The 24,779-nt window shown below is 45.9% G+C and overlaps 1 long non-coding RNA gene and 2 pseudogenes across 2 annotated transcripts in view; all 3 read right to left on the bottom strand.

Annotated features, from left to right (window-relative positions):
• The window catches only part of LOC138643174 (uncharacterized), a 106,882-nt gene that overhangs the window by 46,199 nt on the left and 35,904 nt on the right, over window positions 1-24,779 (bottom strand). The window contains exons 1-2 of one of the 2 annotated variants that reach the window (XR_011314141.1): window positions 22,974-23,078; window positions 6,382-6,488 (exon numbers count right to left, since the gene is read on the bottom strand). This is a non-coding gene — a long non-coding RNA (uncharacterized lncRNA). Of the gene's footprint in view, window positions 1-6,381; window positions 6,489-22,973; window positions 23,079-24,779 lie in introns of those variants that run through there. The other variant, XR_011314142.1, reaches the window with a different exon arrangement.
• Window positions 1,202-5,968, bottom strand: LOC138642298 (zinc transporter ZIP13 pseudogene; annotated as a pseudogene).
• Window positions 17,263-18,259, bottom strand: LOC138641527 (zinc transporter ZIP13 pseudogene; annotated as a pseudogene).

The following is a 24,779-nucleotide window of genomic DNA, read 5'->3' as shown; positions in this document are numbered from 1 at the left end:
TCCGGTGCTAGAAGTCCAGCGTCACAACCGCTACGTCAGCTGCCAGAAGAACAGAAGGACTGGGATCCCTTCTGGAACCAACTTGTCGCCTGTATAACCCGGCTGGCTGGGTGAGAAGTTTGCATTAGGCACCAGGTCCTCGGTCCCTTCTCTGGCCCATTCTTGGCTTCTCAATCTGCACTGTATACTTACATACATGGCCCTCAATATTAACCACATGCAGAGGCAGCTGCAGAAAGCAATCATTTTTTCTTAAGCTGTTCAGAGCCCCTCAATTCTGTGCCAACAATGTTAGGAACCCCACTCACAGATGTGAGCGTGCGTCTCGGCCGGTGTGTGCGGCCATCACGCCATCGGCATGTCAGACGCGGAGGTGAGGGCGCTGGATACTGCTTTTAAATCCAGGACTTTGTAGGGGATTTGGAGCTTTGCATCGGTAAAATACAAATCTGATCCTTGTAAAAATATAACAAAAAAATAATCTGTGCTAAATTTTGGACCTAAAAATGACAGAAGGATAAAAGGTGCAGGCCGGCTTCCTGCCCAGCACGGGATGCATTGCATTGATGGTCTTCCTGCAGTCTCAAGACCCTCCCGCTCTATATTCTTATTGCTCTCAAACGGTTAAAAATAACATGTAAAACATCAGTGGTTCAGAAGTCAATGAAGAATATCCGGGACAGTACCTTGGTGAGCCTGCGGATTGTGCACTCAGGCATTGTCCATATAACACTGTACAAGAAAATATCTCTGCACGGAGGAAGGATCAGGTCGCCGGTTCCTCCTTCAGTACCTGATCTCTGCACGGAGGAAGGATAGAGTTGGCGGCTCCTCCTTCAGTACCTGCAGATCTCGCCTAATTTCACAGACCGTGGACACAAACACAAAAACAGAAAAGCTGGACACACAGGAACATAAAGGCAGGCGTGTATGGGAACAGACAAGCTGCGGGGAGGAAGCAGCGGGACATATGGAAGCTATAGGAGACACAGCATTGCACAAAGACCACAAAATGAGGCACAAGGCCACGAATAAAGAATGTAAGGAAACTCTGCACGCTCTCCTCCAGTCCGATGGTGCCGTGTCTAGGGGAGGACACCATGAATGATCACACGTGTCTATGCCGGCAGGGACGTTTCATGCGCGAATATCCTTGTCTGGCAGTGCAGGTCGTCGCCTTTTGGATGACACAACGCTGAGGTCAATCCACTGTTAAGGACAGAACAGTCATCACAGCGATCCCACAGCTAATCAGGAGGACTTGGATCAGGGAGTTCCTCGATCTTTTCTCTTCTAACAGGTCTGGCAGCACATTAACCAGCGTGATGTACAGGAACCCGCCCGACATGAATGGTAAGATCCAGGCCACGGCTTCTCCGGCTACCTTGGGTGACTGAGCGCAGACAGAGAATCCGGCTCCCAGGATCCCTCCCATTGCAGTCATCAGTTGCATCTTGGCCATGCTCCAGCGATTGAACCCGGCAAGGTGAATAGCGAAATCCCCCAACCTCATGGGGAATCTCATGTAACCGAATTCCCACCTTCCTACTGACCAGAAAGCTGCCGGCCACCACCATGCCGTGGGAGAAATTATCGATGGTGTTGGCCAGCAGGTTGAGGTAGCCACTGACCTTAATACTGTCACTCTTGGCTCTCAGTTGAGCTGCGTTCCCCTATTTGCTCCCCCATGTTTCCCATTCATCAGGCTGTTTTGGGCGAGTTTCCACAATCTGCTTCGGTCGTCTATTCATTTTTTTTTCATCTGTAAGTTTTCTCCAAAATGAGGCAAGTGAAGAATCCGATAACCCACAGGCCGAGGAAAAGCTGCTGCTGGAGGGACTGAGTGTTGCCTGTGGTGGCGAGGCCGGTGGCAGGAGATGAACAAACACGTCGCCCAATAAACCACCAACGGCAAAACTCAGCAGCTGCTTCAGCCTCTTGGTGCCGCCTTCAGATCTGAGCGTAGCGCCTGCCTCAATGGGAATCACCAGTAATGGAAGCACCCTGCTGAGCCCCACCAGCAATGAGCCAGAAAGAGCAGATCCAGGCATCCAGAGCGGAGGTGTTGGCATTTTCACAGGCACGGCTTCCTGGGGTACAGGCAGTGCTGAGGTGGAGCCCCCCCACATGCAAAGAGCAGCCAGGGCAGAATCCTGACCCACATCATCCAGAATAAATTACAGTCCGGCTCTCGGTTCTCCGCTCGTTCCCGGCCATCCCCATCCTCGTTATCTCCAGGATCCCTGAACCCCTGCTAGCTTGTGGGCCGGATCAGACTTTTAGTCTGGATCAGTCCAGCTCACTTCTGTAATCCACGGAGATGACTTTTTCAAGCTTGTGTCCTAAGGTTTCCTCTATGCAAGGTATAAAGTGGTGAAGGTTCAGGCGCTCATGTTCAGTGCTGAATACTCCTGGAATGCTATATCCTAGTGACTGTAATAACTACAGATGCCTGTATTTGTACTAGTTCTCAGGAAGTTCCTTGGTTTTTACCCAATCTTCATCTCCTTCTGTAATGAAGGATTCAAAGTATTCCTAGTTGTCTAACCAAATGTTTTGGATCTTCCAACCTTCCCTTTTGTGATCATATCATGTATAATATCATCTGACCACACAGCTTTTAATTCACCAATTATCTGTATGTTCCAGTATCACATCGGTAGGATTACATTCCCATGTGCCGGTCTTATTATTGTGTACATAATCTCCTTGTAACTGTAAACCTAGTCTTGGGTCCTGTGGTAGCATGTAATATTATGTCAGTGTCATGGATGAAGTGAAGCTCAATACAGAATTTTACACCATAACCCATGCAAATGTTTCCAGTAAGATCTACTGAATTGTCCTGCATGTCATCTATTAGGTTTTTTTTTTAGACTAGATCCTCTTGGTTTCTGTGAATGTAGAGTTCTTTTGAAAGGTTCATTCACTTCACTAGTATTTGTTCCATGATGTAACGTGTTAGCGTAGGAGTGTCCAGAAACGTGGGGGAATCCAGACCATATGTGGTCCTTTATAGGTGCTCCTTAGCCAGTTCTGGATTCCCCCCTCTTCAATGTTTCATTTGCAACCATTTCAACCCTGAGGGAACCCAAATAGTGAGAGTTGAGCCAGCAAACAATACACTGAAGGAGCAGTCAATGTCCTTTTATGCCAATTAAGTGGAGCATAGAAAGTAGGAGATGGTGGTCAAAAGCTGCAGAGATCAGTTGCTTATGTTTTGCTGTCAAAAGGTAATTGGTCACTGAGTGCAGTCTCGTAGAAGGAATAAGTCAAGACTGATGGATCTAGAAGAGTAAATGGGGACTAACTTGTAAGGTGGCAGTAGACAAGGCGCTACAAGAATCAATGGAGACTAGTATGTAGCCATGTGTGCAAGGATCTGAGCTTTAGGAGTGAGATGAGTGAAAGGTGTCAGGTTTTTTGGGTTGTTGGCTAGTGAGATCATGGTAATGAATTGGGTCTGTTTGGTGAGGTGAAGGGTAGATTTAGAAGTTCTTAAATTTATAGTGAATAAAGTTTTCTGGTGTGCAAGTCTTGTTCCATAGGTGTTAGGCATTCCTAGAGCATCGCTGAAGAAATGGAGTTTGCGGTGTGAGCCAGGCCTGTTTTACTCTGGTTGGAGTTTGAGGGTCACTACTTGGTCTAAGGTGCTCAAGTGTCATTGTAGTGATATACAGGCAGATCAGGACACTAAAGAGACTCTACAATCACTGTCCCCAATCTCCTAAGTGTGAGGGTTAATGGTTTGTAGAATTCTGAGTGTGATAAGCAGGAGTGCTGAGGTGGGCGAGGATTTGTGAGCCTGAAGGAAAATGTTGTGGTCAGAGGGGAAGAAGGGAGTTATCTAGGTGGGAGATTGATAAGAGACAAAGACCAGTTCAAGGGTGTTACCATCTTTGTGTTTCAAAGGTTGAGCTGAGGCCAAGATAATTGATTGGAGGAAGAAGCTGGGATGCAGATGGGGAGGTGAGGCAGTTTATGGGGATGTTTAACCCTCACAGGATAAGTGTTGGTAATTTGATACATTAGGTGCGGTAGAAAAATAATCAAAGTGGGTTGGTTAGCCTGGGTCACAGTATACAACCACTACTCTTAGGTGAGACAGGATGGAAGAGCCTGATAGTGTGGACCTCAAAAGAAGGGAATGAGTGACCTGGAAAGTGCATTGTGGGGATAGGAGTAAGCTGACACCACGACAGTCTGTATGCAGGTCTCGGGGGAATGGGGAAACATGTAGGATCTTGAATCTGTTTCAGTGAGCGCCAACAGATTGAGGTCAGAGAGTAGTTGTGCTGGTATTGAAGCTAGTTACATATGGACTGGATTCCAGAGAGTGCAATTAAGAGGGAGATGGAGTTCAACTAATGTTAATCAGGTTAGCAGGCTTTCGATGTGAGGTGCGGAAAGAGTTTATATTGGTGGAGGGTGGACGGGGATCATTTAATACAGCTGAATAATGATATAACATGAAATCTGTTTGAAACGGATGAGTGTCCTTGGCCTGTTATGTGACCGGTAATAGAAGTTAATAACATAATTCTGGGTATTCAGTAATTGCTGCATTTAATGAGGGGATACCAGGTGGAAGAATATTTTGGGGACTCTGGATACCCTCTCTGGTGAAATGGCAATCTCTGCTGCATGAGTATTTTGCAGTGCATGGCTTATATTGGTTATTTATCAGGTTGTGCATAACATAACACTATAATAAGACCTGACGAATAGGAGATTACGTGAGACGCCACAATCCTTGTATGTGGACGGTTCTCAGCTGAGTAGCTTTGTGACTGTTATATTGCTGCAATTTATTTGATAGTTGAGCCAATGTACAGTAGTGGTCGCCCACATAAGTGAAATGATGGAAACCACTAAATCCCTTATCACTTTCTGCAGTAGAGCACTGTTATTGTTATTATTATTATTATTATTATTATTATTATTATTATTATTATTGTTAGTGTCATTCCATGGCGCTTTACATGTGAGGAGGGGTATACATAATAAAAACAAGTACAATCTTAAACAATACAAGTCATAACTGGTACAGGAGGAATGGGGACCCTGCCCGCGAAGGCTCACAATCTACAAGGGATGGGTGAGGATACAGTAGGTGAGGATAGAGCTGGTCATGCAGCGGTTTGGTCAATCGGTGGTCAAGATCCTTTAATCTTCCACGTGGATTGATTTATGATGTATCACTCCAAAACGATCCTCACATCACTCATCATTAGTGTAACGGTAATTAGCAAAAGATTTTTAATAAACGTGTGAGCGTAGGAGTGTCCAGAAACATGTGGGGGAATCCAGACCATATGTGGTCCCGTGTTAGCGTGCGAGTCCTGAAACTGGGGGGAATCCCGGCCATACGCGGTCCCGTGTGAGCGTAGGAGTGTCCAGAAACATGTGGGGGAATCCAGACCATATGTGGTCCACACATCATACAGGGTGACTCGGTTTTTCACCCGAAACCCTCTAACTTTAAAACAAACATGTGACTGTGCGAGTGTCCAGGAAGGTGTGGGAATCCAGGCCATATATGGCCCCATGTTACTGCGCAAGTGTCTAGGAAGGTGTTGGGGAAGCCAAGCCATATATGGCCCCATGTTACTGCGCAAGTGTCTAGGAAGGTGTTGGGGAAGCCAGGCTATATATGGCCCCATGTTACTGCGCAAGTGTCTAGGAAGGTGTGGGGGAAGCCAGGCCATATATGGCCCCATGTTACTGCGCAAGTGTCTAGGAAGGTGTGGGAGAAGCCAGGCCATATATGGCCCCATGTTACTGCGCAAGTGTCTAGGAAGGTGTGGGGGAAGCCAAGCCATATATGGCCCTTTTGATGTGCTCCTCAGCCAGTCCTGGATTCCCCCTCTCTTCAATGTTTAACAGGTCCTAAATTGGTACCTTTTTTATTGCTGCTAATTGAATAAGTCTTATATTTTAATCGATCCTTTGCTATATTGACATGCATGCACCTCGCACACGCCCCTCGTATAATGTATCTAGACTTGTAAGGCTGACGAGAGGATCAGGTAACAGGGATTATGGGAGGTTAGCTGGTTAAGGAACAATTAACAGCTGGTCAACAAATGAGGGGTTGAATTGTTGATCAAGGACAACCAAACAGTCCTAACACTCTGCCTGACTCCATCTACACATTACTGCACCTTTCACCATCAGATAATGTCTACAATGAGGGAAGGACAGACCTAGATCGGGGAGTGCTGAATAGAATGCACTAGTATGGTCTTACACGATTTCCACAATTAACCATCTCTTAAAATGATGCATCCTACAATATTAATAAATCTCCCCTTTGATATATAAAACGGCAGTGTCCAATAGTGGAGAATCACCCCAGTAATGACCCCATGGCGTCCTCACCTTTCTGAAGCAGTCGTTACAGGACAGGTTCTGTCTGACCCGAGTCTTTCCACCCTTGATATCGTCCATTGAAGATTGGGGAAGAAGTCTCTGATCTTGTCTAAAATCTGAAAGCAAAAAGGAACAAGACTAAAAATTCAGCCCTGCAAATTGCCTAACAGTGAACCCTTTTTTATCTTAAATTATAGGAAAAAATAATTCACGGACACTGGGAGAACATGCAAATGTCCTTAGTGGGACATATGAATATGGAGGCTTGGGGTATCGTTGTTCCCCCGCTCTCCTTCCCCAAAGAGGTTTTCTCTCCCTGACCTGGTGTCATGTTTAGGGCATTGTGCACTCTCTTCTCTTTTCTCCTGGACCACCGTCTATCTGCAGTATATAGTCAATACTGAACAGGTCGGGTGATCTCATATCGAAGGTTTCCCAGAATTGTTTTTGAGTTTATTTTCAGACACCAGCAGGGCTGCCACCATGAACCTCATTGCCCCATACTAGAAAGTTTCCTGCCCATTGAGACTCAACCAAGGCTCCTTCCTTCAGCTCTGCCTCCACCCCTCAAACCATGTGAACTGGCCCTAATAATTATCCCATATGTTGTGCATAGGGGATTGTGTTACTAGAATATCCCCTTTAAGACAAACTGAACCTTAATGCAGGCACAGGCAGCAGTCAGTATGGTTGAGTGAGAAGGGGCATAAAGTAGCAGGTGGGTGGTCCAGCAAAAGGGCAAATGGGTGGTCAGACAGGTGAATATTCTTATTTGATCACTTTTGGGCCCTCAACTCCTTCATATAATGTGCCCAGGCAGGCCAGCACTGATGTCACACAAAAGGCCCATATCTGCTGCAGCTGTTTGAGTAGGCCAGGGCCTTTGTTGTGGTGGAGCTGCTCGGGCTTCGCATGTCCTGGCCTCCCTCCACATAAAAATGATGTTCCCTTGTCTGCTCACCTGATGCTCCACTATCTGCACTGGCAGGCCTTCTACTTGGCTCCAGTCGGTCTGCTCCATTCCCTTTGGGAATAACTGAGACAGTCCAAGTATAACTTCAAGCACAACACTTTCACATATTCGCAGCTCATCAAGTTCCATTACTGCGGTTACTTCAGGTTTCACAGAGCATGTCATTTCAGCTTTCCCTCTAATCCTCTCCTTCTCACTGCTTGAGCCCAGGTCCCACTGTCTCATATGGCATTTCAGCGTTATTCCTGTCCAGATTCCTTGCCTTAAGTGGGGGTTCCCTCAGCTGTTTCGTACAGGTTCTGAGGGAATCTGCCCATGCAAACATCTGCCACATGGCGATCGACCTGCCTGTCTTTCCTGTCGTGTCTAATTTAAATTAAGCTTCCGTCCAGAAGCTGCTGATGCCTGTCTGGTTTTGGCCAAGCTGATAATGGGGTCCTGGATGACTGGGCACTAATTTTGCGAGCGTTACAGGGCAACTGTCGCTCGGGCTAACAGTACCCAGGTAATTGCAGCAGATTTCAATGCCAAGACACCCTATGCAAGAAAACGTTCACCATCCCATTTGATTTAGGTGTATCCATAGAAGTGACCCACCCAAAGTTTGCCTCATCGATGGACCTAATGGTCTGTGCCAACTGAGGGTCCTGATCCAATTTGTTTTGCCCAATCTGCAAATTCAGCGCATTATGGGCATTGATGGGCCACTTATATGGATACACCTAAATCAAATGAGTGGTGAGTTTTCTTGCGTAGGGTGTCTTGCATTGAAATCTGCTACAATGACAGGGTACTGCGTTCACCAGACACCAACACCATTTCTATCCCACAAAAAGGTGATGCTGCGCTTAGGGGTTAAATGCTAAGTGATGCTGGAAGGCGTATAGCCCGTAACTAAGTCCTACAAGTGCGAAGAATGGAAAGTAGATAAGAGTAGATAAATCCTTAGTAAAGTGCCTGAAAAGTGCATGTGTGTGTGTGTGTGTGTGTGTGTGTGTGTATATGTGTGTGTATATATATATATATATATATATATATATATATATATATATATATATATATATATATATATATATATATATATATATTTATTTTTAGTATACACATACACAATCAGTTACGGGACAGTGCTTACCCTGCTAGTGGTGCGCCTGTAATCCCGGTGCGACGGCTCGCAAAGCTGCAGAAGGATGTATCCAATCGGTGTAGGAATATGCGGGGGAAAAAAGGAAAAGAATCCCAATCCGGAGTCCGCTGCTTGCTGTTGCGGAGTGTGCGGGGAGAAGGGAGCAGGAAAGTGTGTCAGCTGACGCAATACCTGGGGAGCCCCGGCCGAAGGCGTCCCTGGTAACCACGGGGAAAAGATGGCTGCTGGCGCCTGCTCACACGTGCCTGAACTGTGACGTCACAAGAGGTACGGAGCGGCGTTGGGGCCAAAAAGGAATGACTAAACCAACACGTTTCGAAGGCAAACTGCCTTCATCTGGGTTAATGCGTGTCACCCCATCTCCTCCCTTTATATGCTTCAATTGTGCCTCTAGTCCGCCCACATCCTGCCTCTACACACAACTAGTTCGGGTATGCTGCAGGGAATCTATATTGCCGCAGCTATCCTTGCACTGCGGACCAAGTTTTTGTTTATTTTATCAAGGACAGTATTGGTTTGAATTTATCCTATTGAACCTCTGCTATCCCACATTAAAATATGAATGTACATTTAAAATTAAATTCTTTATTAGAAGTAATCAATTAAAACCTATACGTTTCACTATATATCCCTCCTAATGAGTGGATTACTTTGCTCATAAGTCCTCTAGTATTTAAAAAAACTAAATGAACCTGCTGGTACATAAAAAAAACCTTATTTTATGCCTGGAGTCATAAGGCTACCATGCCACTACAAGTACACTTGTGAAGGGTAAAAAATGTATTGATATATAAATAGGAACTGTATGTGTGCAGACAAAAAAATTAAATATTTGAGGACTAAAATATTTAAAATCATGAGTCGGTGGAGGTACCTGCCATAGGGACATGACCCCACCCTTGTACCTCCTAGTGAGACTGTCCATTCGGAAACAGCAGACAGCGTCTATATCTACATAAAACTGAGGTTAAAACCAAAGATTAAAGATTACACCTCGCCCCCCCCAATAAATGTATTGTATGTCAAACCCCATTAATGGGGGTGGGAGGGGGAAGGAGGTAAGGAACAAAGGGGGGGAGGGGTTTGGAAAAAAATATATAACGGGAGAGAATGTATCTTGTATATAAAAAAGGACAAAAGATCAGGGGAGAGACTGCGTATACAAAAAGGAAAAAGTAAAAAAGAAAAAAGGGGGAAAGAAATTTATGGGGATTGGTTTTGAGTACTATGAGTAGAAGGAGCCCTATTGCTATTGAAACGGGTGAGATTATGGCTCCCAATGGTTTATGTCCTAGTTGACCCCCCCAAAATTTTATATATTATATTCGGTTAAAGCTACATATGATCGTGATGCCCAGCCCCCACTTATGGGGCATACAGTTCTAACTCCTGGTTAAGGCCTTTCGGAGATAGGCTGTCCAACAGAAATATCCACTGCGACTCAATTCTGGACATCTGTTTGAGGAAGTCCCCTTTCCTTGGATTTGGTTGGATATTCTGAATTCCACAGAAGTGTACATCTTTTATATTCCTCCCATGTTTCTCCACAATGTCGCGACAAGGGGTGTCCCATATATCCCTTTTGAACGTTGGTCAAATGTTCTTTAATCCGTATCCTGAGTTCCCTCTTGGTCCAACAAACATATAGTTTCTTGCATGGGCATAGGATGGTGTAGATAACCCCCGTAGAAAAACAGGAAATTTTATTTTTAATACTAAGTCTTCATATTGCTAGAATCCTTAAATTCTACCTGGCAGGGCTTTTTGGAAGTTGTATTGATGCAACTGAAACACTTGCCACATGGTGTAAACCCCATGTTTGAATTTGAGGGAATTCTGGTGTTATATGCAGATTTACTAAGGGCCAGTTTTTTTGTTGTGGCAAGAAGATTGCCCAAGGTTTGGGCCTTCCTGAAGACAAACTTGGGGTAAGGTGGTAAAAATTCTCCTACCACCTTCTCTTGACAGGATCAACCAATGCTTGCGTATGATGCCTTGACATTTTCTATAACCTGCATGAAACTGTTATGATCGGTAGGGTTTTTATATGTTCTGGAATATTAGTGGACCCTACCACTTTGGATTTTGTCCCATGTATCAATGAATCTCTAGATATACCCCTCACTTCATTCCTAGCTATCTCTAGTGCAGTTAGGGAATACCCTCTTTCTACAAATTGTTGTCAGATGTTCACTCATTCTCGTAATCCTTTGTTAGTACAATTTCGTCAGACTCTGGTAAACTGGCCCTTAGGGATGTTGGTAAGCCAAACAGGTAAATGACAGCTAGTTAGATGGATATAGCTGTTTGCATCCACTTCCTTCCGATAACACTTGGTGTGTAGTTGGCCTTCCTTGATATACACATTGAGGTCCAGAAAGTTGATATTGCTTGAACTTATGGTAGGCGTAAATTCAAGGCCAAAGTCGTTGCCGTTTAGATTATACAAGAACAATTCCAAAGCATTCCATGAACCATCCCAGATAATCATTACATCATCTATGAATCTTCGCAATAGTATTAAACCTTCATGTAGACACCTGTTTTTGTATATATGGGATTCTTCCCACTTGGCCACGTATGTTAGCAAAACTAAGCGCAAACTGCGTGCCCATCGCGGTTCCCCATGTTTGTAGGAAGAATTTATCCTCATACATGAAATAGTTGCATTTTGTGATGAAGGTAATCCCATCTTGAATGAACTGAACCTGATCATCTTGGTATATCCCCAATTTCTGGCGGAAGATACCCGCCGCTTGACATCCTTTATCCTGGTTAATCGCAGTATATAGCGACTTGATGTCCAGAGTTGCTAGAAGCTACTTTGGTTTCCAATCCACGGTACTTAGAACTTGTAGGATGTGACCTGTGTCCTTCAGATAAGCTGGGATAAGTGGCATGCACTTTTGTAGAGGAGTATCCACATACCGGGATAGGTTCGCCGTGGGGCTATCTATCCCGGAAATAATTGGTCCTCCTCGTGGATTTGTTTTACTCTTGTTTAACTTTGGTATATGGTAAAACACTGCTATGCTGGGGTTCTCCTTGTATATAAACTGGTATTCATTTTTTTTTTTTTTTTTTTTTTTTTTTTTATTCAGGATACCCAGAGATTTGCCCTTCATGCATAGAATCCTAAGTTTGCTCACATAATGTGAGGTGATCTCCTATTAGCTTCTTGTACATTGTCCCATCACTCAGTCTTTCAGCTTCTTGGTACATTGTGCGACTGAGTACCACAATTGCCCCCCCCCCTTTGTCCGCTGGATGAAAAATATCATGGTTTGTCTGAAGCTTTTTCAAAGATTCTTTCTTGCCGACTTCAAGTTATGGGAGACATATGTGGACCTTTGTTTTTTCTGATAGTTTCCTAATATCCGCTGTTATCAACGTGTCAAAAGTTTGAAATGCATTGGAGAATTCCTGTACCGGATTGAACGCGGAGGGGTTGGCTAGTGAGGTGTGGACATATTTAATGTTTCCTGGGTATTATTCCTAAATATCCCTTCTTTTTTTTTATAAAGTATTTCTTCAACGTTCAGTTCCGTAGATACTACTTCATGCTGACATACAAGTTAAAAGGTTTTGCTGTGATAGTGGGGGCAAATTTCAATCCTCTGTAGTAGGGCAACTTTGCTGTTCGTCAACTGATGTGTACTTAAGTTGTGAATTTCTTGGGCATCATTAAGTATACTTATTTTCTTTTTGGACAGTTGCCTTCCCCTCTTAACTCTTTTGGTTTTCTGTTTCCTACCCAGAAAAAATCCCGGTTCACGGACGAGTATGTAGTTGGGTTGTTGGCTTTTTTTCTTCTGTATTGGGCCTGAGGTTTTCTTATTGTTACTGGTTAAATTTTCATTGGTCAGGGTACGACTAGTGTTGAGCATTCCGATACCGCAAGTATCGGAATTCCAATACAGAGATCCGATACTTTTGTGGTATCGGATCCATAGTGAGGTGTAAAATAAAGAATTAAAATAAAAAATATTGATATATTCACCGCTCCGGCGGCCCCTGGACATCAACGCGGGTAACCGGCAGGCTTCTTTGTTTAAAATGAGCGCGTTTAGGACCTGAGGAATGACGTCGTGGCTTCTGATTGGTCGCGTGCCGCTCATGTGGTCGCGTGGCGGTCACAATCAGAAGCCGCGACGTCATTCCTCAGGTCCTAAATTCCTAGAATGAGCGCGTTTAGGACCTGAGAAATGACGTCGTGGCTTCTGATTGGTCGCGTGCCGCCCATGTGACCGCCACGCGACCAATCAGAAGCCGCGACGTCATTCCTCAGGTCCTAAACGCGCTCATTTTAAACAAAGAAGCCTGCCGGTTACCCGCGGTGATGTCCAGGGGCCGCCGGAGAGGTGAATATATCAATATTTTTTATTATAATTCTTTATTTTACACATTAATATGGATCCCAGGGCCTGAAGGAGAGTTTCCTCTCCTTCAGACCCTGGGAACCATCAGGATACCTTCCAATACTTGGCGTCCCATTGACTTTCCCCGATGAGGTTTTCTCTCCCTGACCTGGTGTCATGTTTAGGGCATTGCGCACTCTCTTCTCCTTTTTCCTGGACCACCATCAATCTGCAGTGTATATAGTCAATACTGAACAGGTCGGGTGATCTCATATCGAAGGTTTCCCAGAATTGTTATTGAGTTTCTGTTTTCAGATACCAGCAGGGCTGCCAACATGAACCTCAGTACCCCATACTAGAAAGTTTCCTGCCCATTGAGACTCAACCCAGGCTCCTTCCTTCAGCTCTGCCTCCACCCCTCAAACCATGTGAACTGGCCCTAATAATTATCCCATATGTTGTGCATAGGGGATTATTGTCACTAGAATATCCCCTTTAAGACAAACTGAACCTTAATGCAGGCACAGGCAGCAGTCAGTATGGTTGAACTTGTGGTACCTGGCACGAATACAGGCAGCAGACTGCCTCCAACTTCACACTGTGCGTGAAGAGAAGGGGCATAAAGTAGCAGGTTGGTGGTCCAGCAAAAGGGCAAATGGGTGGTCAGACAGGTGAATATTCTTATTTGATCACTTTTGGGCCCTCACCTTCATATAATGTGCCCAGGCGGGCCAGCACTGATGTCACACAACAGGCCCATATTTGCTACAGCTGTTATGAGTAGGCCAGGGCCTTTGTTGTGGCTGAGCTACTCGGGCTTTGCATGCCCTGGCCTCCCTCCACATAAAAATGATGTTCATTTGTCTGCTCACCTGCTGCTCCACTATCTGCACTGGCAGGCCTTCTACTTGGCTCCAATCCCTTTGGGAATAACTGAGACAGTCAGATCATAACTTCAAGCACAACACTTTACTTTCACATCTTTGCAGCTCATTAAGTTCCATTACTGCAGTTACTTCAGGTTTCACAGAGCATGTAATTTCAGCTTTCCCTCTAATCCTCTCCTTCTCACACTGCTTGAGCCAAGGTCCTACTGTCTCATATGGCATTTCAGCATCATTCTTGTCCAGATTCCTTGCCTTAAGTGAGTGTTCCCTCAGCTGTTTCGTACAGGTTCAGAGGGAATCAGCCCATGCAAACATCTGCCACATGGCGAGCGACCTGCCTCTTTCCTGTCGTGTCTAATTTAAATTAAGCTTCCGTCCAGAAGCTGCTGATGCCTGTCTGGTTTTGGCCAAGCTGATAATGGGGTCCTGGGTGACTGGGCACTAATCTTGTTAATGTTACAGGGTAACTGTGCTGCTGGGTAACTGTCGCTCGGGTTAACAGCCCACCCGAGCTCTATGGGTGCCCAGGCCCTTCTGCCTACAACCAGGAAGCTCTCCTATCCTTATCACGGTGACCCCTCCTGCAGTAAACTATTAACATTAAAATGCCCCATCTAGTGGTGTACTCCCAGCACTGCTTTCTGTACATACAATGCAGTCACAGGAATAAATACATTACGTATGGACATTTAGCAACATTAAAATGTGCTCTGCTTTCCGGCACTCTCTCTGCAATATGTTCGCTTAGTGTCTTCCTTCAGGAGCTGCAGCACTTCAGGCTCCAGGACTCCGTCCTGTCCTTCTGTCTTCCTGATAGGAACTGAACTCCTTTTCCCTCCAGATCAGGATCTTATAAAGGGGAGTTTACCTTAAACAGGCTTAGAGCTCCCCCTTCTGGTCTGGAGTGTGAACATGTTGCATGCATTGTTACCTGATGAGATCTCCTTTATTGCCTTCAGACGTAAAATCACTCCCCCTGGTGGAAGAATAACATTACTGCAATGACCAGGACTCTGGGGCGCTGCACCTCCATATTGGGGTTATTAGGCCTCAGCCTTCTGGCCAGCGGAGGTCATGTTTTCTGTACTCCTCGTTTTCATGGCCCCCTCCTGGCGCAGATCTCCAGGAGTCGGTGGTTTCCATTTTTTCGTCTACTGCCTCAGCCTGGCACTTTCCTGCTGCAGGTCACACATTGTGGCTGATTTCCTGCAGATCCGACCTGTATTCACATCTCAGTTTCTCATTAATTACTTGGTGATTAGCATTTCTGTCACCAGTGTTTCTCAGATGTTCTTCCTTTAAATTGTACAAAGTCTCTTTCCAGTTGAGATCCAGTCTGAGGGTCTGGGGTGAAGGTTGAAGCATTGGGGGCAGTGGTGTCTCTGGAGGTCTCTGTAGTGATGCGGACATCAGAGGTGGCTGGGGTTTGTTGTTGTTCTGGGAGTTTGGGCCTGGAGTTTAATGAAGGAATCTGTCTTCAAATTGCAGCAGGTTGTCCTCAGTCCCTTGTACAAGGACGGTGCCGCTGTTATTCAGTGATGGAAAGTGAGCTGCCCTCGTAATCTTCATGGTTTCTGACTCTGATCTGCCGGCCATTATTGATATCAGTCTTGGTTGTATATTTATATTGTCTTACACAGGGCAGTGTGCCAGGCCAGGAGATACGCTGTGAAGGAGAACACGTTGGTTTTTCTTTTACCTTCCGCACTAGATGTAAGTCAGCATAGAGGGTATCTGGGTTGTCTCTAATTGTGGCAGGTTTTGGCTTTCCTTGCATGATTGCTCTTCTGCTCTTCAGGGTATGTTGTTGATAATAATAATAAAAATAATAATAATAATAATAATAATCTTATTGCACCATTAATTTCATGGTGCTGTACATGAGAAGGGGTTACATACAGGGTTATAGATATCGCTTAGTGACAGACTGGTACAGAGGGGAGAGAATATCCCCCTTAATATCGGACTGGGCTTTATTTTTCACGGCTCGAGCAGCGTTGCCGACTACTGAACACAATGCCGGCTTTGAATGGTTTACTGCACCTCTTCATTAGGACTTTCTGGTACACTGCCCCTCATACATGAGACACTCAATCCCCCTTCCTAGCTCTCCTAAAAAAGCCTTATTGCTATATGTGGTGCCATAATCTTTCCTGGGACTTCCTAGACCCATTTCTGTATGATGTGTATATATCTCTATATACCATATATATATTTGCCACTGTAATTGAATAGATACGAATATCCCATATAACACCAAGTAATATAGACTTGTTTTTAGTGAGATCGGGGTGTTCTCTTTTGCAAGCTCTTGAGCTCCCAGTCTTTACCCCGTCTTTACAAAGCCATTGGGGGTCACATATTTCTGGACATATCGTCGTGCAGTCTTCATAGCTGGACTAACTTTTTCCAGTCCGGTGCTAGAAGTCCAGCGTCACAACCGCTACGTCAGCTGCCACAACTGAAGGAATGGGATCCATTCTGGAACCAACTTGTCGCCTGTATAACCCGGCTGGCTGGGTGAGGTTTGCATTAGGCACCAGGTCCTTAGTCCCTTCTCTGGCCCATTCTTGGCTTCTCGATCTGCACTGGATACTTACATACATGGCTCTAAATATTAACCACATGCAGAGGCGGCTGCAGAAACCAATCATTTTTCTTAAAAGCTGTTCAGAACACCTCATTTCTGTGCCAACGATGTTGGGAACCCCACTCACAGATGTAAGCGTGCGGCCATCACGCCATCGGCACGTCAGACGCGGAGGTGAGGGCGCTGGATACTGCTTTTAAATCCAGGACTTTGCAGGGGATTTGGAGCTTTGCATCGGTAAAATACAATTCTGATCCTTGTAAAAATATAATAACAAGAAAATCTGCTAAATTTTGGACCTAAAAATGACAGAAGGATAAAAGGTGCAGGCCGGCTTCCTGCCCAGCACGGGATGCATTGCATTGATGGTCTTCCTGCAGTCACAAGACCCTCCCACTCTATATTCTTATTGCTTTCAAACGGTTAAAAAAAAACATGTAAAATATCAGTGGTTCAGAAGAGTCAATGAAGAATATCCAGGACAGTACCTTGCAGAGCCTGTGGATTGTGCACTCGGGCATTGTCCATATAACACTGTATAAAAAAATATCTCTGCAAGGAGGAAGGATTGGGTCGCCGGCTCCTCCTTCAGCACCTGCAGATCTCGCCTAATTCCACAGACCGTGGACACACAGGAACATAAAGGCAGGCGTGTATGGGAACAGACAAGCTGCGGGGAGGAAGCAGCGGGACATATGGAAGCTATCGGAGACACAGCATTGCACGGAGAAGACTACAAAATGAGGCACAACGCAAGGCAACGAATAAAGAATGTAAGGAAACTCTGCACGCTCTCCTCCAGGCCGATGGTACCGTATCTAGGGGAGGACACAATGAATGATCACATGTGTCTATGCCGGCAGGGACATTTCATGTGCGGATATCCCATGTCTGGCAGTGCAGGTCGTCGGCTTTTGGATGACACAACGCTGAGGTCAATCCACTGTTAAGGACAGAACAGTCATCACAGCGATCCCACAGCTAATCAGGAGGACTTGGATCAGGGAGTTCCTCGATCTTTTCTCTTCCAACAGGTCTGGCAGCACATTAACCAGCGCGATGTACAGGAACCTGCCCAACGTGAATGGTAAAATCCAGGCCACGGCTTCACCGGCTACCTTGGGTGACTGAGCGCAGACAGAGAATCCGGCTCCCAGGATCCCTCCCACTGCAGTAATCAGCTGCACCTTGGCCATGCTCCAGCGATTGAACCCGGCAAAGAGGTGAATAGCGAAATCCCCAACCTCATGGGGAATCTTGTGTAACAGAATGACCACCGTTGTCAGAAGTCCCACCTTCCTACTGACCAGAAAGCTGCCGGCCACCGTCATGCCGTGGGAGAAGTTATCGATGGTGTTGGCCAGCAGGTTGAGGTAGCCACTGACATTAATACTGTCACTCTTGGCTCTCAGTTGCGCTGCGTTCCCCTTTTTGCTCCCCCATGTTTCCCATTCATCAGGCTGTTTGGGGGGAGTTTCCACACACAATCGGCTCCAGTCGTCTGTTCATTTTTTTTCATCTGTAAAAGTTTTCTCCAAAATGAGGCAAGTGAAGAATCTGATCACCCACAGGCCGAGGAAAAGCTGCTGCTGGAGGGACTGAGCGTTGCCTGTGGTGGCGCTGCCGATGGCAGGAGATGAACAAACACGTCGCCCAATAAACCACCAATGGCAACTCAGCAGCTGCTTCAGTCTCTTGGTGCCTTCTTCAGATCTGAGCGTAGCGCCTGCCTCAATGGGAATCACCAGTAACGGAAGCACCCCGCTGAGCCCCACCAGCAATGAGCCAGACAGAGCAGATCCAGGCATCCAGAGCGGAGATGTTGGCATTTTCACAGGCACAGCTTCCTGGGGTACAGGCAGCGCTGAGGTAGAGCCCCCCACATGCAAAGAGCAGCCAGGGCAGAATCCTGACCCACATCATCCAGAATAAATCACGGTCCGCCTCTCGGTTCTCCGCTGGTACCCGGCCATCCCCATCCTCGTTATCTCCAGGATCCCTGAACCCCTGCTAGCTTGTGGGCCGGATCAGACCTTTAGTCTGGATCAGTCCAGCTCACTTCTGTAATCCACGGAGATGACTTTTTCAAGCTTGTGTCCTAAAGTTTCCTCTATGCAAGGTATGAAGTGATGAAGGTTCAGGCACTCATGTTCAGTGCTGAATACTCCTGGAATGCTATATCCTAGTGACTGTAATAACTACAGATGCCTGTATTTGTACTAGTTCTCAGGAAGTTCCTTGGTTTTTACCCAATCTTCATCTCCTTCTGTAATGAAGGATTCAAAATATTCATAGTTGTCTAACCAAATATGTTTTGGATCTTCCAACTTTCCCTTTTGTGATCATATCATTTGTAATATCATTTTGACCACACAGCTTTTAATTCCCCAATTATCTATCTATTCCAGTATCACATCGGTAGGATTACATGCCCATGTGCCGGTCTTATTATTGTGTACATAATCTCCTTGTAACTGTAAACCTAGTCTTGGGTCCTGTGGTAGCATGTAATATTATGTCAGTGTCATGGATGAAGAGAAGCTCAATACAGAATTTTACACCATAACCCATGCAAATGTTTCCAGGAATATCTACTGAATTGACCTGCATGTCATCTATTAGGTTTTTGGTTTTTTTTTAGACTAGATCCTCTTGGTTTCCGTAAATGTAGAGTCCTTTTCAAAGGTTAATTCACTTCACTAGTATTTGTTCCATGATGTAACATGTTAGCGTAGGAGTGTCCAGAAACATGGGGGAATCCAGACCATATGTGGTCCTTTATAGGTGCTCCTTAGCCAGTTCTGGATTCCCCCCTCTCCCTTCAATGTTTCATTTGCAACCATTTCAACCCTGAGGGAACCCAAATAGTGAGAGTTGAGCCAGAAAACAATACACTGAAGGAGCAGTCAATGTCCTTTTATGCCAATTAAGTGGAGCATAGAAAGTAGGAGATGGTGGTCAAAAGCTGCAGAGATCAGTTACTTATGTTTTGCTGTCAAAAGGTCATTAATCACGGAGTACAGTTTCGTAGAAGGAATAAGTCAAAACTGATGGATCTAGAAGAGTAAATGGGGACTAACTTGTAAGGTGGCAGTAGACAAGGCGCTACAAGAATCAATGGAGACTAGTCTGTAGCCATGTGTGCAAGGATCTGAGCTTTAGGACTGAGATGAGTGAAAGGTGTCAGGTTTTTTTGGGTTGTTGGATAGTGAAATCATGGTAATGAACTGGGTCTGTTTGGTGAGGTGAAGGGTAGATTTAGAAGTTCTTAAATTTATAGTGAATAAAGTTTTCTGGTGTGCAAGTCTTGTTCCATAGGTGTTAGGCATTCCTAGAGCATCGCTGAAGAAATGGAGTTTGCGGTGTGAGCCAGGCCTGTTTTACTCTGGTTGGAGTTTGAGGGTCACTACTTGGTCCAGGGTGCTTGAGTGTCATTGTAGTGATATACATGCAGATCAGGACACTAAAGAGACTCTACACTCACTGTCCCCAATCTCCCTAAGTGTGAGGGATAATGGCTTGTAGAATTCGGAATGTGCGATAAGCAGGAGAGTGCTGAGGTGGGCGAGGATTTGTGAGCCTGAAGGAAAATGTTGTGGTCAGTGGGGAAGAAGTGAGTTATCTAGGTGGGAGATTGATAAGAGACAAAGACCAGTTCAAGGGTGTTGCCATCTTTGTTTCAGAGGTTGAGAGCTGAGGCCAAGATAATTGATTGGAGGAAGAAGCTGGGATGCAGATGGGGAGGTGAGGCAGTTTATGGGGATGTTTAACCCTCACAGGATAAGGGTTGGTAATTTGATAGACATTAGGTGCGGTAGAAAAATAATCAAAGTGGGTTGGTTAGCATGGGTCACAGTATACAACCACTACTCTTGGGTGAGACTGGATGGAAGAGCCTGATAGTGTGGACCTCAAAAGAAGGGAATGAGTGACCTGGAAAGTGCATTGAGGGGATAGGAGTAAGTGGACTCCACCACAGTCTGTATGCAGGTCTCAGGGAATGGGGAAAAATGTGATCTTGAATCTGTTTCAGTGAGCGCCAACAGATTGAGTTCAGAGTAGCTGTGCTGGTATTGAAGCTAGTTACATACGGACTGTGGATTCCAGAGAGTGCAATTAAGAGGGAGATGGAGTTCAACTAATGTTAATCAGGTTAGCAGGCTTTCGATGTGAGGTGCGGAAAGAGTTTATATTGGTGGAGGGTGGACGGGGATCATTTAATAAAGCTGAATAATGATATAACATGAAATCTGTTTGAAACGGATGAGTGTCCTTGGCCTGTTATGTGACAGGCAATGTAAGTTAACAACATAATTCTGGGTATTCAGTAATTGCTGCATTTAATGAGGGGATACCAGTTGGAAGCTTTACATGTGAGGAGGGGTTATACATAATAAAAACAAGTACAATAATCTTGAACAATACAAGTCATAACTGGTACAGGAGGAGAGAGGACCCTGCCCGCGAGGGCTCACAATCTATAAGGGATGGGTGAGGATACAGTAGGTGAGGATAGAGCTGGTCATGCAGCGGTTTGGTCAATCGGTGGTCAAGATCCTTTAATCTTCCACGTGGATTGATTTATGATGTATCACTCCAAAACGATCCTCACATCACTCATCATTAGTGTAACGGTAATTATCAAAAGATTTTTAATAAACGTGTGAGCATAGGAGTGTCCAGAAACATGTGGGGGAATCCAGACCATATGTGGTCCCGTGTTGGCGTGCGAGTCCTGAAACTGGGGGGAATCCCGGCCATACGTGGTCCCGTGTGAGCCTAGGAGTGTCCAGAAACATGTGGGGGAGTCCAGACCATATGTGGTCCACACATCATACAGAGTATGCTTTTGCACCCGAAAACCTATAACTTTAAAACAAACATGTGACTGTGCGAGTGTCCAGGAAGGTGTGGTGGAATCCAGGCCATATATGGCCCCATGTGACTGTGCGAGTGTCCAGGAAGGTGTGGTGGAATCCAGGCCATATATGGCCCCATGTGACTGCAAGTGTCCAGGAAGGTGTGGTGGAATCCAGGCCATATATGGCCCCATGTGACACTGCAAGTGTCCAGGAAGGTGTGGTGGAAGCCAGGCCATATATGGCCCCATGTGACTGTGCGAGTGTCCAGGAAGGTGTGGTGGAATCCAGGCCATATATGGCCCCATGTGACTGTGCGTGTCCAGGAAGGTGTGGTGGAATCCAGGCCATATATGGCCCCATGTGACTGTGCGAGTGTCCAGGAAGGTGTGGGGGAAGCCAGGCCATATATGGCCCCATGTGACTGTGCAAGTGTCCAGGAAGGTGTGGTGGAATCCAGGCCATATATGGCCCGGCCCCATGTGACTGCAAGTGTCCAGGAAGGTGTGGTGGAATCCAGGCCATATATGGCCCCATGTGACTGTGCGAGTGTCCAGGAAGGTGTGGTGGAATCCAGGCCATATATGGCCCCATGTGACTGTGCGTGTCCAGGAAGGTGTGGTGGAATCCAGGCCATATATGGCCCCATGTGACTGTGCGAGTGTCCAGGAAGGTGTGGGGGAAGCCAGGCCATATATGGCCCGGCCCCATGTGACTGTGCAAGTGTCCAGGAAGGTGTGGTGGAATCCAGGCCATATATGGCCCGGCCCCATGTGACTGTGCAAGTGTCCAGGAAGGTGTGGTGGAATCCAGGCCATATATGGCCCCATGTGACTGTGCGTGTCCAGGAAGGTGTGGTGGAATCCAGGCCATATATGGCCCCATGTGACTGTGCAAGTGTCCAGGAAGGTGTGGTGGAATCCAGGCCATATATGGCCCGGCCCCATGTGACTGTGCAAGTGTCCAGGAAGGTGTGGTGGAATCCAGGCCATATATGGCCCCATGTGACTGTGCGAGTGTCCAGGAAGGTGTGGTGGAATCCAGGCCATATATGGCCCCATGTGACTGTGCGAGTGTCCAGGAAGGTGTGGTGGAATCCAGGCCATATATGGCCCCATGTGACTGTGCGAGTGTCCAGGAAGGTGTGGTGGAATCCAGGCCATATATGGCCCCATGTGACTGTGCGAGTGTCCAGGAAGGTGTGGGGGAAGCCAGGCCATATATGGCCCTTTTGATGTGCTCCTCAGTCAGTCCTGGATTCCCCCTCTCTCTTCAATGTTTAACAGGTCCTAAACTGGTACCTTTTTTTTTTTTTTTGCTGCTAATTGAATAAGTTTTATATTTTAATCAATCCTTTGCTATATTGAGGTGCATGCACCTCGCACATGCCCCACATATGATGCATCTAGACTTGTAAGGCTGACGAGAGGATCAGGTAGGAGGGACTGTGGGAGGTTAGCTGGTTAAGGAACAATGAACAGCTGGTCAACACATGAGGGGATGAATTGTTGATCAAGGACAACCAAACAGTCCTAACACTCTGCCTGACTCAATCTACACATTACTGCACCTTTCACCATCAGATAATGTCTACAATGAGGGAAGGACAGACCTAGATCAGGGAGTGCTGAATAGAATGCACTAGTATGATTTTACACGATTTCCACAATTAACCATCTCCTAAAATAATACATCCTACAATATTAATAAATCTCCCCTTTGATATATAAAACAGCAGTGTCCAATAATAAAGAATCACCCCAGTAATGACCCCATGGCGTACTCACCTTTCTGAAGCAGTCGTTACAGGACAGGTTCTATCTGACCGAGTCTTTCCACCCTTGGTATCGTCCATCAAAGATTGGAAGAAGTCTCTGATCTTGTCTAAAATCTGAAGGCAAAAAAATCAGCCCTGCAAATTGCCTAACAGTGAACCCTTTTTTATCTTAAATTATAGGGAAAAAAAATTCACGAACACTGGGAGAACATGCAAATGTCCTTAGTGGGACATATGAATATGGAGGCTTGGGGTATCTGTTATGGACCTGGTGGTTAGGAGCACCCGGAACGACCTGATGGTTAAACTCACACAGGACAAGCTCTGGGAAGTGGGAGCTCTGCTGACCGCAATCCCTAATCCTATCACACAACTAGAAATGGCCGTGGAGCGTGCCTAACATTGCCTAGACGCCTCTTCACAGCCGAAGAGCTAACTAGCCCTAGAGATTGAAAATAAAGCCTACCTTGCCTCAGAGAAATTCCCCAAAGGAAAAGGCAGCCCCCCACATATATTGACTGTGAGTTAAGATGAAAGTCAAACACAGAAATGAAACAGGTTTCAGCAAAGGGAGGCCAGACTTACTAAACAGACTGAGGATAGGAAAGGTATCTTTGCGGTCAGCACAAAAAACCACAGTGTGCAAAAAGACCTCCACACCGACTCAGTGCGGAGGTGCCACTCTGCATCCCAGAGCTTCCAGCTAGCAAAACAAAATCATGATAGCTAGCTGGACAAGAAAACAACGAACAAATAATTAACTAGCAGGGACTTGGCTTCTGCTGGACTAGACAGGTCACCAGAAAGATCCAAGAGCGAACTGAACCAGTACAAGAACATTGACAGCTGGCATGGAGTAACGATCTAAGTGGAGTTAAATAGAGCAGCCAGCCAAGGAATAAACTACGTCACCTGTAGAAGGAACCTCAGAAGCAGCAGCTCCACTCACAGCCACCAGAGGGAGTCCATGGACCGAACTCGCCAAAGTACCATTCATGACCACAGGAGGGAGATCGATAACAGAATTCACAACAGGTATCGTTGTCCCCCGCTCCCCTTCCCCAAAGAGGGTTTCTCTCCCTGACCTGGTATCATGTTTAGGGCATTGCGCAATATCTTTTTTTTTTTTTTTTTTTTTTTTTCTCCTGGACCACCGTCAATCTGCAGTATATAGTCAATGCTGAACAGGTCGGGTGATCTCCTCATATCAAAATAGGACAAGGGAAACAGCGATCCGCACCACCATTCAAGCGCACTGTGAACAGTCTGGTGGGTTAACCCCTGCTGGTCTACAAGATTTCGGGTGCTATAGCCGGGAAAGCATACTGGCATGCATATAGGCAGGATGGAATATGGCAGCACTCACCAATCTTCTGTGCAGGTCACTTTATGAATACATCTTCACCGCACGGGGGTGTATAACCAGGGCAATGTGAGGGCTGAACGACGGCCGTTTCGCACCTATCTGGTGCTTCGACGGGTTCAATGTGTGAGCGGACGTGATGCCTTAAGAAGAGTGCTCGATCCGCACACCTTCCTCTGGCCTCACTCCGCCCACTCACGATACAAAACACTAAAAACTACAATTAAAAATTACAATTAAAAACAATGGTGATACAAGAAAGTACACATTAGCAATCAATAGTATGTATTTATTCAGTCGCCATGACAGCACAACGAGAGAGGGGATCCGCCCTTCAGGGACAGGAAACCTCAGACATAAAAGGGCGGCACCTCACTCCCCCGCCAGTTGGTTTCCTGTCCCTGACAGCGGAACCTCTTCAGACAGGCCCAGAGAAGAGGGTCGAAGATAGAA

Source organism: Ranitomeya imitator, chromosome 6 (genome assembly GCF_032444005.1).
Source record: "Ranitomeya imitator isolate aRanImi1 chromosome 6, aRanImi1.pri, whole genome shotgun sequence".
Classification (NCBI taxonomy): Eukaryota; Metazoa; Chordata; class Amphibia; order Anura; family Dendrobatidae; genus Ranitomeya; species Ranitomeya imitator.
Note: the sequence above shows the minus strand (reverse complement) of the source record. Positions and strands in the feature narration are given on the sequence as shown.